Raw genomic sequence first — 14544 nt, 5'->3', positions numbered from 1 at the left:
GAGTGATAGAATAATATCATTGCTATCACGTACAAGTGAAATGTTGCTCACCATAATCCAACAACGGTTGCAGCAACACGTAGACAGGGAGCTGCCAGAGGTTCGGCCCGGACTCAGAAGAGGACGTGGAACAAGGGGTCTCATTGCTGATGGCAGATGGATCTTGGCTCAAAGCAGAACATACCAGAAAATGCTTACTTTCTTTATATTGATTATGCAAAGGCATTTTGACTGTGTGGACCCTGAAGAAACTATGGATCGCCTTGAGAAGAATAGCAGTTGAACACTGCTCGTGGAGACCTGGTACCTGGGTCAGGGGGCAGTGTGCAACCAGAGCCAAGGAATTCTGCAGGGTTCAAACTCAGGAAAGGTGTGTGTCAGGGTTGTAGCCTCCAACCAGGTTTATTCCATCTTTACGCTGAGCATGTAGTCAGAGAGGCTGGATTCTCTGACGAACCAGGCGGCATCAGGACTGGAGGAAGGTTTATTAGCAACCTGTGCTGAGACGCAGATGACACAACCTTGCTTGCTGAAAGTGAGGAGGACTTGAGACATGTGTTGATGAAGACCAAAAAAAGTGTAACCTTCGGTAGGGATTACAGCTCAGCGTAAAGAAGACCCAAATCCTCGCAATTGGAGCAATAGATAGCATCATGATTAACGGAGGAAGGATTGACGTCGTCTAACTTGGATCCACAATCAATGCTCATAGAAGGAGCAGGCAAGAGATCAAATGACACGCTCCAGGAGGTAACTCTGCTGCACAAGACCTCTGTACGTGTTGAAAAGCAAGGCCGCTACTTTGAGAACTGAGGTGAGCCTGATGCACGTCATGGCAGTTTCCCTTGCCTCCTGTGTGTGTGAAAGCTGGGCGCTGGAGAAGAGCCCGTGCGTTGGCAGTGCGGTGCCGTCGGAGACGATGGAAAGCACGATATACTGCCTAAAAAAAGTCTCTCCTGGGAGAAGTGCAGCCACCATGCTCCTTAGAGGCGAGACTTCATGTCACCCACTTTGGACATGGTTCCAGGAAGGACGAGTCCCTGGAGAAGGCCATCCGATTTGATAAGGTTTGATAAGTCCTCAGGGGAGGCGGATTGACACAGTGGCTGCGACAGCGGACTGGGGCGTAGGGACCATTGTGCGGATGGAGCGGGAGCAAGCAGTGCTTTGGTCTGCCGAGCACGGGTCCCTGTGAGTGGCAACGGATTTGGCGCAACAACATATTAGCGGTTGAACGTAAAAAATGGCCTGTGACATATTAGCGAAATAGCGTGAGCTATATTGGAACATCTTTTGTGGGTGGGAGGAACATGGATTTTTTACTACATACCACCTTTTTTTTTAATTAAAAGAATATTCCACATATTCTACCTGGCCCCGGTTGTTTTGACGATCATTGTAAAATTGTGTTGAACCGGCATCAAGTTGTGCTTATTTAAACAACTCACACTTCGATGTTGCGGTTCCTTTTGCAGTACATGTTGCCACTGTAAGCTAGCGGATGACAAAGCTTGCCCAAAAGAGGATGTAAATGATCGGAAAACATGATGTTAAAGCAAATTACCATCGTTTTAGATACAGCTCTCATCTCTAATGTATGATAATTAAAAACATCTCTTTTTATTCTTTGCTCTTGTAAATTCTTCCATGAATTTGCCACAGTTACGCTGCTGAATGATATCAACTTCCGTACATAATAGGGATGATGAATTGAGTCTCTCTTGAATCATTGCTGGGCCCAGAGGGGTTTTGAGTCTCTTTGGGTATGAAACCAAGCATTCTGTGGTGTGGTGTGTGATCAGGAAAGTTAGGAATATGAGTAAAGCAATCCCAACATTGGGAAATCAGCATTACACTTTATATTCTGTTATGGAATATGCATGCCTGCTTGAGAAAAATCTGTCTTTCCCGAATCTGTAAACTTAGCTTTCATGTAAGAATAAAATAGTTGCTAGGGCCAGCCCCACCACGAGACACAACATCTCTCACTGACCCATAGTGCTGCGGGAGACAACACTGGAGGCTCAGTGTAGAATTATTCCCGATCTGACCTCCCACACTGGTGCGAAACACTAGGGGCGTGCAAAAGAGCAGCATGGGAGCAGAGCAGTGAAGTCCAGAAAACACCAAACAGACTTTGGGGCCAGGGCGTGGCACTCCATCAGACTCAACCGGGAAAGACTCCTAACAACAGTTGACTCATAAAGGTCAACAAACTAGAACTGTTTATAGATGTTTCTTTTGCTGTTGTTTAGTTTTGCTTTGTCTTGTTTTTGTGATTATGATTGCTTTTACATGTCTATCTAGATAAGATAAGCGGGAAACAATCTGGAGGAGAAAACAACAGGACTAACAGTTCCTGGGTGGGGAGGGGTCGTGGGAGAAGGGGAGATGGGAGAAAGGAAGGGGGTTGCCAACAAACTCAGGGACAAGGGAACAACACGTGATCTAAAATCACTGGTGAGAAAGGTGTAGGATGCCTGATAGGGCTTGATCAAGGGCAATGTAGCTGAGAGGAAATACTGAACCCCATATGAAGGTTGAGCATGATGGTGGGACAAGAGGAAAGTAAAAGGAAATAGAGGAAAGACCTAGAAGGCAAAGGACATTTATAGAAGTCTAAATACAGGCATGTACATATGTAAATATATATATATATATGATAGGGAAATAAATCTATGTACATATATATTTAATCCTTTTATGGGGGCTCATACAACTCTTATCACAATCCACACATCCATCCATTGTGTCAAGCGCATTTGTATATTTGTTGTCCACATCATTCTCAAAACGTTTGCTTTCTACTTGAGCCTTTGGTATCAGCTCCTCATTTTTCCCCTTCCTCCCCATACCCCCTTCCCTCATGAATGCTTGATGATTTATAAATTATTATTTTGTCATATCTTATGCTGTCCGATGTCTCCCTTCACTCACTTTTCTGTGCTCCATCCCCCAGGAGGAAGTTATATGTAGATCCTTGTAATCAGTTTCCTTTTAACCCAACCTTTCTTCCACCCTCCCAGTATCGACATTCTCACCACTAGTCCTAAGGGGTTAATCTGTCCTGGATTCCAGTTCCTATCTGTACCAGTGTACATCCTCTGGTCTAGCCATATTTGTATGGTAGAATTGGGATCATGATAGTAGGAGGGAGGAAGCATTTAAGAACTAGAGGAAAGTTGTGTGTTTCATCATTGCTACATTGCCCCCTGACTGACTCATCTCCTCCCCAAGACCCTTCTGTAAGGGGATGTCCAATTGCCTACAGATGGGCTTTGGGGCCCCAATCTGCACACCCCTCATTCACAATAATATGATTTTTGTTCTTTGATGCCTGATACCTGATCCCTTTGGCACTTCATGATCACACAGGCTGGTGTGCTTCTTCCATGTGTGATTTGTTGCTTCTGAGCTACATGGCTGCTTGTTTACATTCAAGCCTTTAAGACCCCAGACGCTATATCTTTTGATAGCCGGGCACCATCAGCTTTCTTCACCACATTTACTTATGCACCCACTTTGTCTTCAGCGATAGTGTCGGGAAGGTGAGCATGTGGAATGCCAGTTTAACAGAACAAAGTATTCTTGCATTGAGAGAGTACTTGAGTGGAGGCCCAATGCCCATCTGCTACCTTAACACTAAACCTATAAATATATGCACATATATCTATTTCCCAATCATCATATATAAATATTTTTACATACGTACATACCTGTATTTAGACCTCTATAAATGCCCTTTTCCTCCTAGTTCTTTCCTCTATTTCCTTTTACTCTCCTCTTGTCTCACTATCATGCTCAGCCTTCATTTGGGTTTCAGTAATTCCTCTTGATTAAATTGCCCTTGATTAATCCCTAACAGGCCTCTTACGCCCTCCTTGCCACTGATTTTGGATCACTTGTTGTTCCCTTGTCCCTGGGTTGGTTAACACCGTTACCTTTTCCCTTCCTTCCCCTCTCCCATGTCCCTGCAGAACCATCGGTCCCATTGTTTTCTCCTCCAGATTGTTTATCCAGCCTATCTTATCTAGATAGGCCTTTGGAGATAATAATATGCACATACAAAAGACAGAGCAAGACAAAGTGACAAAACAAAACAATGACAACAACAAAAAAGAATGACAAAAAAGAAAAGCCTGTAAATAGTTCAAGTTCTGTTTGTTGACCTTTAGGAGTGTTTGCCAGTTGAGTCTGATGGGATGCCACACCCTGGCCCTAAGTGCATATATTTATATGCTAAGTATTAAGGCAGCAGACAGACATTGGGCCTCCACTCAAGTAGTCCCTCAATGCAAGAACCCTTTGTTCTAAGGAAGGGAGGAAGGGGGTGTCAATTGCAATGATTATCACACAACTACACACACACACACACACACACACCAGGGGGATGAATAACAGACACCATGGGGGAAGAGAGACAGTGGTCAGTGTAAGATATGAAAATAATCATAATTTATCATTTATCAAGGGATCACATGGGTGGTGGGAGGAGGGAGGGATAAAGCGGAGCTGATACCAAGGGCTCAAAAGAAAAGTAAACGTCTAGGAAAGAATGATAGCAACATGTATACAAATATACTTGATACAAGTGATGTATGGATTGTTGTAAGAGTTGTAAGAGCCCCAATAAAAGGATATTTTAATAATAATAATAAAAGAACACTTTGCTCTAATAATCTGGAATTCCATGATGCTCACCTTCTGGACAGATCACTGAAGAAAAGATGGGCGCATAAGCAAATGTAGTGAAGAAAGATGATGGTGCCCGGCTATCAAAAGATATAGCATCTGGGGTCTTAAAGGCTTGAAGATAAACAAGTGGCCATCTAGCTCAGAAGCAACAAAACCCACATGGAAGAAGCACACCAGCCTGTGTGATCAGGGGTTGTCAGTGGGATCAGGTTATCAGGCATCAAAGACACAGAACAAAAAATCATATTGATGTGAATGAAGGGAAGGACAGAGTGGAGACCCAAAGCCCATCGTAGACAATTGGACATCCCCTCACAGAAGGGTCACAAGGAGTTGAGGAGCCATCAGGGAGCAGTATAGCACCGATGAAACAAACAACTTATTTCCTCCCCCCACTATCATGACCCCAATTCTACCTTACAAATCTGGCTAGACCAGAGCATGTACACTGGCACAGATAAGTGCTCACAACACAGGGAATCCAGGACAGATAAACCCCTCATGACCAATAATGAGAGTAGCGATACCAGGAGGGTAAGGGGAAGGAGGGGAGAGAAAGGGGGAACCGATCACAATGATTGACATATAACCACCTCCCAGGGGAATGGACAACAGAAAAGTGAGTGAAGGGAGACAGTAGTTGGTGTATGACATGTAAAAAATAATAATTTATAAAATATCAAGGGCTCATGATGAAGGGAGGATGGGGGAGGGAGGGGAGAAAGAGGAGCTGATACCAAGGGCTCAAGTAGAAAGAAAATGTTTTGAGAATGATGATGGCAACAAATACACAAATGTGCTTGACACCATGGATGGATGTATGGATTGTGGTAAGAGCTGTGCGAGCCCCCAATAAAATGATTTTTAATGACAGTTATGAAAACTAAATTAACAATGGGCAATGGTTATAGATGGATATGAAATAGGGGTGGTGTTTAATAAAATTTTATACTGTACCATTAAATATTTCAGAAATGATAACAGTTATATGTAGAAAATTCTGGAAGAAAATGTAGAAAATAAACTATAGTTGTGTTTGAAAACAGAAGAAGATGGTGGCTTATTCAGTGATTTGGGACCACCAGCAACTCACTGCCATTGGGGCCTCTGACGCATCACAACCTTCTAGGACAGCGGTTCTCAACCTGTGGGTCGAGACCCCTTTGGAGATCAAACGACCCTTTCACAGGGGTCACCTGATTCATGACAGTGGTGAAGTAGCAACAAAAATAATTTTATGGTTGGAGGTCACCACCACATGAGGAACTGTATGAAAGGGCCATGGCATGAGGAAGGTTGAGAACCACTGTGCTAGGACAGGGTTGAACTGTCTCTGAGTTTATGCAGCTGTAAATTTCTGTGCGAACAGAGAGCCTTCCCTCCATCCTGCAGAGGCCTGGTGGGCTTGAGCTGCTGGATTTGCAGTCGGCAGTCAACATGTACACTCCCCCCTAGGGCTCCTCGCCCACTTCATGTGTTCTTCTTCAGGTACATCAAAGACGTTTCAGGGAAAACCTGTAGGAAAGAACTTCATGTACTTTCGTCTTTCTTTTCATTCAAAGAGTCAAAGGGGTCCTTGTTTGTGGTTACATGAATTGATCTCTGGCCCATAATGACACATCTGGAGCACTTTCGTCATCTGCTTGTCCCTCTCCAGTGCTTATGTGAGGGTGGGCTGCTTGAAGATCGATGTTTGTTTTTGTGTTCATCTGGGTACATTAGAGAAATAAATCCACAGAAACTCATGTATAAGAGAGAGTTTTATATAAAGGTAAGTTCACATCAAGAAAACATCTCAACCAAATGCTTCCCAAGCCCACAAGTCCAACATTAACCCATATGTCCAACACCAATCCACAAAGTCCTCCTCCGTCTCACAAAACACACACTATGACACCAACTGCAGGAGGAAAGCCAAATCAGTGAGCGTGTAAGCATCTCAGAGCTGGCAGCGGTCTCCACACGGCTGCTCCAGCACCCAGGGCTACATTGGGGTAGGTCCTTGTGGCTTCTCCTCAGGAATGTCTTGCAGGAAGTGAGCCTTGCCAGCTGAAGCAGGGAACTGGCTAAGGCAGCTGCACCCTGGTCCAACCATCAGAAAGCAAGAGATTCGAGAACTGGAAAGGCGAGGCTCACTGAGTCATTTATGGCCCCCGCCCTTCAATTAACCCTACATGGGTTTATCGGCCAGTTTGGCACAATAAACTGTCTCAGTTTTGTTGTATTTTCAAAATCCTCTCTCTCTCTCTTTTCTTTATGTATTATTTTATTGGGAGTTCTTACATCTCTTGTAACAATCCATACATCAATTGCATCAGGCATATTTGTACATAAGTTACCATCATCATTTAAAAAATATTTTCTTTCTACTTGAGCCCTCGGTATCAGCTCCTTTTTCCCCCTCCCTCCCACCCTCATGAGCTCTTGGTGAATTATAAATTATTTTTTTCATATTTTACACTGCCTGCTGTCTCCCTTCACCCCCATGTTTCTGTTGTTCATCTCTCTTGGGAGGGTATAGTTATACGTCAATCACTGGAATTGGTTTCCCCTTGATCAGTTCCCCCTTTCTCCCCATTCTACCCCACCTTCCCCATACTTTCGTGGTATCGCTACTCCCATTATTGGGCCTGAGGGGATTATCTCTCCTGGATTCTGTGTGTCCAGAGCTCTTATCTGCATCAGAGTACATGGTCTGGTGTAGCCAGATTTGTAAGGTAGAACTGGGGTCATGATAGTGGAGTGGGGGCCATGGGAGCATTAAAGAACTAGAACAGTGGTTCTCAACCTGCGGGTTGCAACCCCTTTGGGGGTCGAGCAACCCTTTTACAGGGGTCACCCAGCTCATAACAGTAACAAAATGACAGTATGAAGTAGCAACGAAAGTAATTTCATGGTTGAGGAGGTCATCACAACATGAGGAACTGAATGAAAGGGTTACAGCATTCAGAAGGTGGAGAACCACTGACAAAGAGGGATGTTGTATGTTTCATCAGTGCTATACTGCACTCTGGCTGACTCATTCCTTCCTTGTAAGCGATCTGGGACGGGATGTCCAACTGTCGACAGATGGGCTTTGGGTCTCCTCATTCACATGGATATGACTGTTTGTTTTGGCTCTTCTGATGCCTGATACCTGATCACTGATCCCATCAACACCTCATGATCACACAGGCTAGTGTGCTTCTCAAATGTGGGCTTTGTTACTTCCCTGCTAGATGACTGCTTGTTTAACTTTAAGCCTTTAGGACCCCAGATGCTATATCATTCAATAACCAGGCACCATCAGCTTTCTTCACTACATTTGCTTATGTACCTATTTTGTGTCCAGCGATTGAGTCTGGAAGGTGAGCCTCACAGAATGCCAGGTTATTAGAACAAAATGTTCTTGTGTTGAGGGAGGATTTTAGTAGAGGTCAAGTGTCTATCTGCTACCTTATTACTGTACATATAAATATATGTATAGAGATCTATTTCCCCATTGTCATATGTAAATATATTTACATATAAGCATGCCTGTATTTCGATCTCTATAAATGCCCTTTGTCTCCTAGTTCTTTCCCCTACTTCCTTTTACTTTCCTCCTGTCCCACAATCATATTCAAACTTCATTTGCCTTTCAGTAATTCCTCTTGGCTACATTGCACTTGACCAAACCCCACAAGGCATTCTACACCCTCCTCTCCATTGATTTTAGATCTCTTGTCCTTTCCTTGTCTCTGGGTTTATTGGCTCCTCCCTCCCATTCCCCCACCTTCTCCTCTCCTATGTCCCCCCAGAACTGTTGGTCCCTTTGTTTTCTCCTCGGAATTGTACAATATTCTCTCTTAAAATATGTAAATGCCCTTGTTAATGGCCGGTAGAGATGTGTGCATGTCTTTCTATTTATTTCTGAATCTTAGAGTGCCTGAATTCATTTGATGAAGATGCTGCAATTTATTATTCTGAATAACCATCAACAACAACAAAAACTCCAGGTGCATTTTGTTGGCGATGCTTTCTGCTACTCTTTTGCGCTCTCTCTCTCTCTCTCTCTCTCTCTCTCTCTCTCTCTCTCTCTCTCTCTCTCTCTCTCGGTATGTGATCTTTGGCAGTATTTTCTACAGCATCTAGAATCTGAGTGCATGATTGCAGGATTGCATTCATTGCTATAGCATGCACTCCTTATGGTAATATTACATATTAATATTTAATCACTTCTTAAATGTGCTTTAAAACTACCTGCCAGTGAGTAGAGATGGGGTAAAAACAAAGCTACTTTTGAGCAACAATCTACTGAACTCTAAGATTAAGGAAATATACAGCACGTGGTATGAAAATAGCATATTGAGTACATGCCAAAATTTTCTGTTGTACAAACCCAGGGACGAGGGAACAACAAGTGATCCAAACCGGTGGTGAGGAGGGTATAGGAGGACTGGTAGGGCTTGATCAAAAGTAATGTAACCGAGAAGAATTACTGAAACCCAAATGAAGACTGAGCATGATAATGGGACAAGAGGAAAGTCAAAGGAAATAGAGGAAAGAACTAGGAGGCAAAGGGCATTTATAGAGGTCTAAATAAAGGTATGTATATATGTAAATATACTTATATATGAGGATGGGAAATAGATTTATGTAAATATATTTATAGGTTTAGTGTTAAGGTAGCAGGTAGACATTGGGCCTCCACTCAAGTACTCCCTCAATGCAAATACACTTTGTTCTATTAAACTGGTATTCCATGATGCTCACCTTCACAACACGATCACTGAAGACCAAGTGGGTGCATAAGCAAATGTGGTGTAGAAAGCTGATGGTGCCTGACTATCAAAAGATATAGTGTTTGGGGTCTTAAAGGCTTGAAGATAAACAAGAGGCCATCTAGCTCAGAAGCAACAAAGCCCACATGGAAGAAACACACCAGCGTGTGAAATCACGAGGTGTCGAAGGGATCAGGTATCAGGCATCAAAGAACAACAATCATTTCATTGTAAATGAGGGAGAGTTCAGAGTGGAGACCCAAGGACCATCTGTAGGCAACTAGACACCCCTTACAGAAGGGTCACAAGAAAGAGAGATAAGCCAGTCAGAGTGCAGGATATCAACAATGAAACATACAACTTTCCTCTAATTCTTAAACACTTCCTCCCCTCACTATCATGATCCCAGTTCTTCCTTACAAATCTGGCTAGACCAGAGGATGTACACTGGTACAGATAGGAACTGGAAACACAGGGAATCCAGGGCAGATGATCCCTTCAGGACCAGTGGTGAGACTGGCGATACCTGGAGGGTAGAGGGAGGGTGAGATAGAAAGGGGGAACTGATCACAAGGATCTACATATAACCCCCTCCCTGGAGAATGGACAACAGAAAAGTGGGTGAAGGGAGACATCAGACAGTGTAAGATATGACAAAATAATAATTTATAAATTATCAAGGATTCATGGGGAGAGGGAGCGGGGAGGGAGGAGGAAAAATGAAGAGCTGATGCCAGGGGCTTATGTGGAAAGCAAATGTTTTGAGAATGATGAGAGTAACGAATGTACAAATGTGCACAAATGTGCTTTACACAACTGATGTATGTATGGCTTGTGATAAGAGTTGTAAGTTGTAATATATGTATGGATTGTGATGAGTTGTGATAAGAGCCCCCAATAAAATGATTAAAAATGTTTTTCCTGTTGTTGCCTTTATGAAGTGCTGACATACTGGCAACACCATGAAAGAACTCGTGTCTGTACTTCAAAAAATCAATTTTGCAAACATCACATAAATAAAAAAGTATTCGATATGTCATTTCTTCACCAGTACGATTTAAGCTACTAAATATGATAAATCACTCAACAGGTTTTGCATATGTTGGAGATAAGGATCTTACAACAACATTTAACTGCTCTGTATGAGAAAGGTCAGGACTGGAATCTACAGACAGATTGCACTATCCGGCTTAACTTATACTTCTACTGTCCAACTAAAAATAGCTGCTCAAACTTTCTCATTTATTAAGCTTATTACTTCTGCACGCTTTGTTGTGGACGGATACAATGGGTTGCCCTCTTCTGTGTTGCCGGATTTCGAGATGTGATCGGCAAAAAATGGATCGAACCGAGTAACAAGTTCAAGTAAACCACAGAAATTTACAGACCCAAACACTTCACTGATTCCTTGAAAAGATGGTCCACATGTTTTTTTTTATTATATGTTTTATCATAATAACAGTAGATTGTCATAAGGACAGCAACCATGGATTCCAAACGAGCACTGACATCCTTCATTGATTTGTGCTTCCGGTTCATGAGTTGGGCAAAAACCAGGTCTTCAGTTTAAATATGACAACATGCAGTCTCTGCGAGCTGCTCTCGTGCGTATCAATCACATTTGAGTAGTGACAGCTGCTAAATCCATCTGTAGCAAATGTAGAATTAAATTATTTAGGATCGAATGGTTTCCCAACAAAACAATATGCAAAGCCAACTGATGGCGAATTCAGCGGCGACCCCTCTTTATAACGCTCACCATTAGCGTGGCGCCCTAGAAATGTAGCTTCGGAACCTTATTTGCCTGCCATTGAGAAATATTCGTGGTGAATTTCAAATGGTTCACTGTGATGTTGGCAATCAATCAGCTCTCTTTCTATCCACTCATTTCCATCATTAGAAGAAAAACGATTCCACCTAGTGGGATCTGTAATTCTGTTATTTATGGTGTCTGCAGATGCACCAATTTCAGATGCTAAAGTAGCTCCACTCTCTACACCATTGTTACTTCTTTTGCTGCATCGAGGAAATGGATGCAGATTTGGGGGGGGAGGTCGGTTCTGCTTGTATTGCTCTTACTAATCTCAGCACTAGCGATACTACCACAATCATTTGTACCTACTAAACTCCAGCGTTCAATGGAAGTCTCCTCCAACCCATTATGTTCTTAAAAAGGAACTTGGTCTTCAGATTCACAAATCCTTTTCTTTTTTTTTTTTTTTATCTTCTGTGTGCTTTCAATTTTTGTTCTATTCTTTATTGTTGCTGGCTCATTTGACCTGGAGATAAAATGATGTCATTTCTATAATTTGGCCTTACCATAGCAAATGCATTTGAAGAGTTGAAAAGAAAGCAAATGCATAAAACAAGTGACATTTAGGAAATAAAACTTACATTCAAATTTGGGAATGGCTACATTAAAAAAAATAAAAGAAAAATCATTGGGACATGTGGTTTTGCTCTTCAGAGCTGAGACGGTCAAAAGAAATGGTGCTTGCAGGGAGCTGCTCGCTCACTTTCCATCCTTGGGGGGTACATCTTCGCAGTCCGATGCCCCCCACGCACCCTGCTGATGGCAGATGGGGCGAGGGTGGTGGAAAGGAACAGGTGCAGATACAAGGGGCCAAGTGGTCTGGAGGTGAAAAGGTGGAGTTAGAAAGTGAGACCCTCTCAGGCCAGGCCTCCTGAGGCTACACCTGAGTCTGTGGGTGTTTACATGGGACCACGTGTGTCTCCTGATTCCCAGTGGGGTGTGTGAGCCCAGAGGAGCCTGTGTGGGCCCGTGAGAGCTGAGACCACAAGAAGAACTCAAAGACTTGGCTTCCTCATCCTTCCAAACCTCAAGGGCGCTGGGTGGCCCAAAGCCTCCGCTGCCTCAAGCCCCACAGTCTGATGACAAGCAGACCTGGACTGAGCTGGCCCGTGGATGCCAGTGACCCAATGCGGGGATCCAGAGGTCTGGGTGGTCTCAGAACAGCCCAGGGTCACCTCTGGGTTGACCCCATCACAGATGCAGAAAAGGGACTCACAAGTCCAGGGGTGCTTGGTGGTGAGCAGGGCACCGGGCCCCTCCATTGAGCATGCTGCCCCACACACTCCACATCGCACATGTGTTTGAAGAGAGGACAGAGACTCCGTTCTCCTCCATGGACGAGCCAAAGAAGCGGCTGCAAGGAATTCCCATCCCTACAGAGTTGAGCTCCCCAAAGGGTGACTTGGAGGGGGCGGCGGGAGGAGGAGATGGGAGAGGCCTGGTGTCTCTTCACAGTTTCTACTGTAATTGTCACAGGTCTGGGTTTCTCAGAGGCAGAACTCCACCAGTGTCAGCTGGGCTCGGGGTGGCAAGGAGGCCTGGGAGTTCATCAAACACAGATTACACACACACACACACAGAGAGAGAGAGAGAGAGAGAGAGAGAGAGAGAGAGAGAGAGAGAGAGTTCATCAAACACAGATTACACACACACACACACACACACACACACACACACACACACACAATGGTGAGGAAATATGTCTGTTTTCCTAACCAGTGAGGCTCAACCAGAGTCAAGGACAAGGTTATCGAGAGGTCAGGTTTGGGTCACACACAGCCCTGGGTTCCAGCTGGCTCTGCTCAGCTTCTTCCCGTCTGTCAAATGGCGATCAGAGTCCGGCCAGGGTAGGCGCTCAGTGAGCGGCAGAAGTGGCCACAGCAATTGCGACGAGGCCAGCCACGTGCAGTAATTGTCGTTACTGGACACATGCCCAGGAGCCAGGTTGGGGGACTTTGTGCAGGGCCTTCGCCAGAAGTCCCTTGGTGTCCCCTCCCTTGCATATAGCAGGCAGAAGACCCCTCCTCTGGTACCCAGCTTCCCTTCCTCACCGGAGCTCCTCCAAAGCCCCCCGGAGCCAGTCCTGGTTTCCTTCTGGCTAATTGGCTAATCGCCTGCCGCCTTGATAGCGCTGGTCTAGACATGACTGGGCCCGGGGCAAGCCTCACTCGCCCACCTCCCGGGCGGCTCAGAGCAGAGGAGGATTAACCTGCAGGCTGGATTCGCTCACATAATTCTTTATCAAGGCCCTGTCCTCTGACAAGAGAGGGTGGGTGTTTTCTTTCCATAGGCAGGGGACCCAGGAGGCCTCTGAACAAGAGAAGAGGGGGAGATGGACGGCAAAGAGCGGAGGGAGGGAAGTGGACAGAAATGGGGGGCAGTGACTCCTCACCTCCTCCCCTGCCTGGCAGTGCCGCCCCGTCTGAGCTCACCCATGAGCCCCTGCCCCAATGGGAGTGGGTCTCAACACAGCCTTGCTTTACTGATAAGAATTCTCAGAAACAGCTCTGCCTGGCCCAGCTGTAAGACAGAGCAGTCTGGAGCCCGGGGCTCCGTGTGTGTTCAACCTTGGGTGTTGACACCTCACCTCCTGCCATGCATGGCAAAGGCAGGGGCAGCTCTGGAGGTCGGTGCCCTGACTGAGGAACCAGGGAGCCGGGGCTTTGTCAGGCCCCACAAGGGGCCAGAGACCAGCAGGGAATCGCGTTCGAAGATGCTGGGCCTGCTCAGGGTGGCAGCTCTGACTCGGACAGCTGCTCAGGGTCACGGAGGACGTCAGAGAACCCACAGTCGACCAAGTTGGCAAAGACCAGAAAAGTGTGAGAAGGTCGAGGTGAAGGGGTGCCAGCTGGGAGCTGAGCATGTTCCAGGCTCACTGCTCCCCTGAACTAGAGTGTGGTTCGAGGACAACCATGCGGTGTCGGCATCATCATGCCCACCTGACGGCCAGGAAAGGGAGGCAGAGGGAGTGTCTGGACTGGTCCCCGTCACGCAGCTGAACAGCCTGCCCCAGTGGGGCTTCCAGCTTGTTCCCCAGGGCTGAAGAGAGGCAGGATGGAGGCTGCCTCCTCACTCTTCCACCCCTGACCCCCAAGCTGCCCGATTCAAAAGCACCCTAAGGTCCCACATCTCAGCCGCCACCACGCCCCCACCCCAGTGCTCACCTTCTACCAGGCCCACTTCCACTTTGGGAGCTGCTGTATCTCCCCCTGCTCCAAGAAGCTTCCTGACCATCCGTTCACTCTTTTCCCTCACCCCTGCCAGATGTATTGGCCAAGGCCGGGAATCCCCGGT

The sequence above is a fragment of the Tenrec ecaudatus genome, chromosome 7 (genome assembly GCF_050624435.1).
Source record: "Tenrec ecaudatus isolate mTenEca1 chromosome 7, mTenEca1.hap1, whole genome shotgun sequence".
NCBI classification, from domain to species: Eukaryota; Metazoa; Chordata; class Mammalia; order Afrosoricida; family Tenrecidae; genus Tenrec; species Tenrec ecaudatus.
This window is presented reverse-complemented; position numbering follows the sequence as displayed.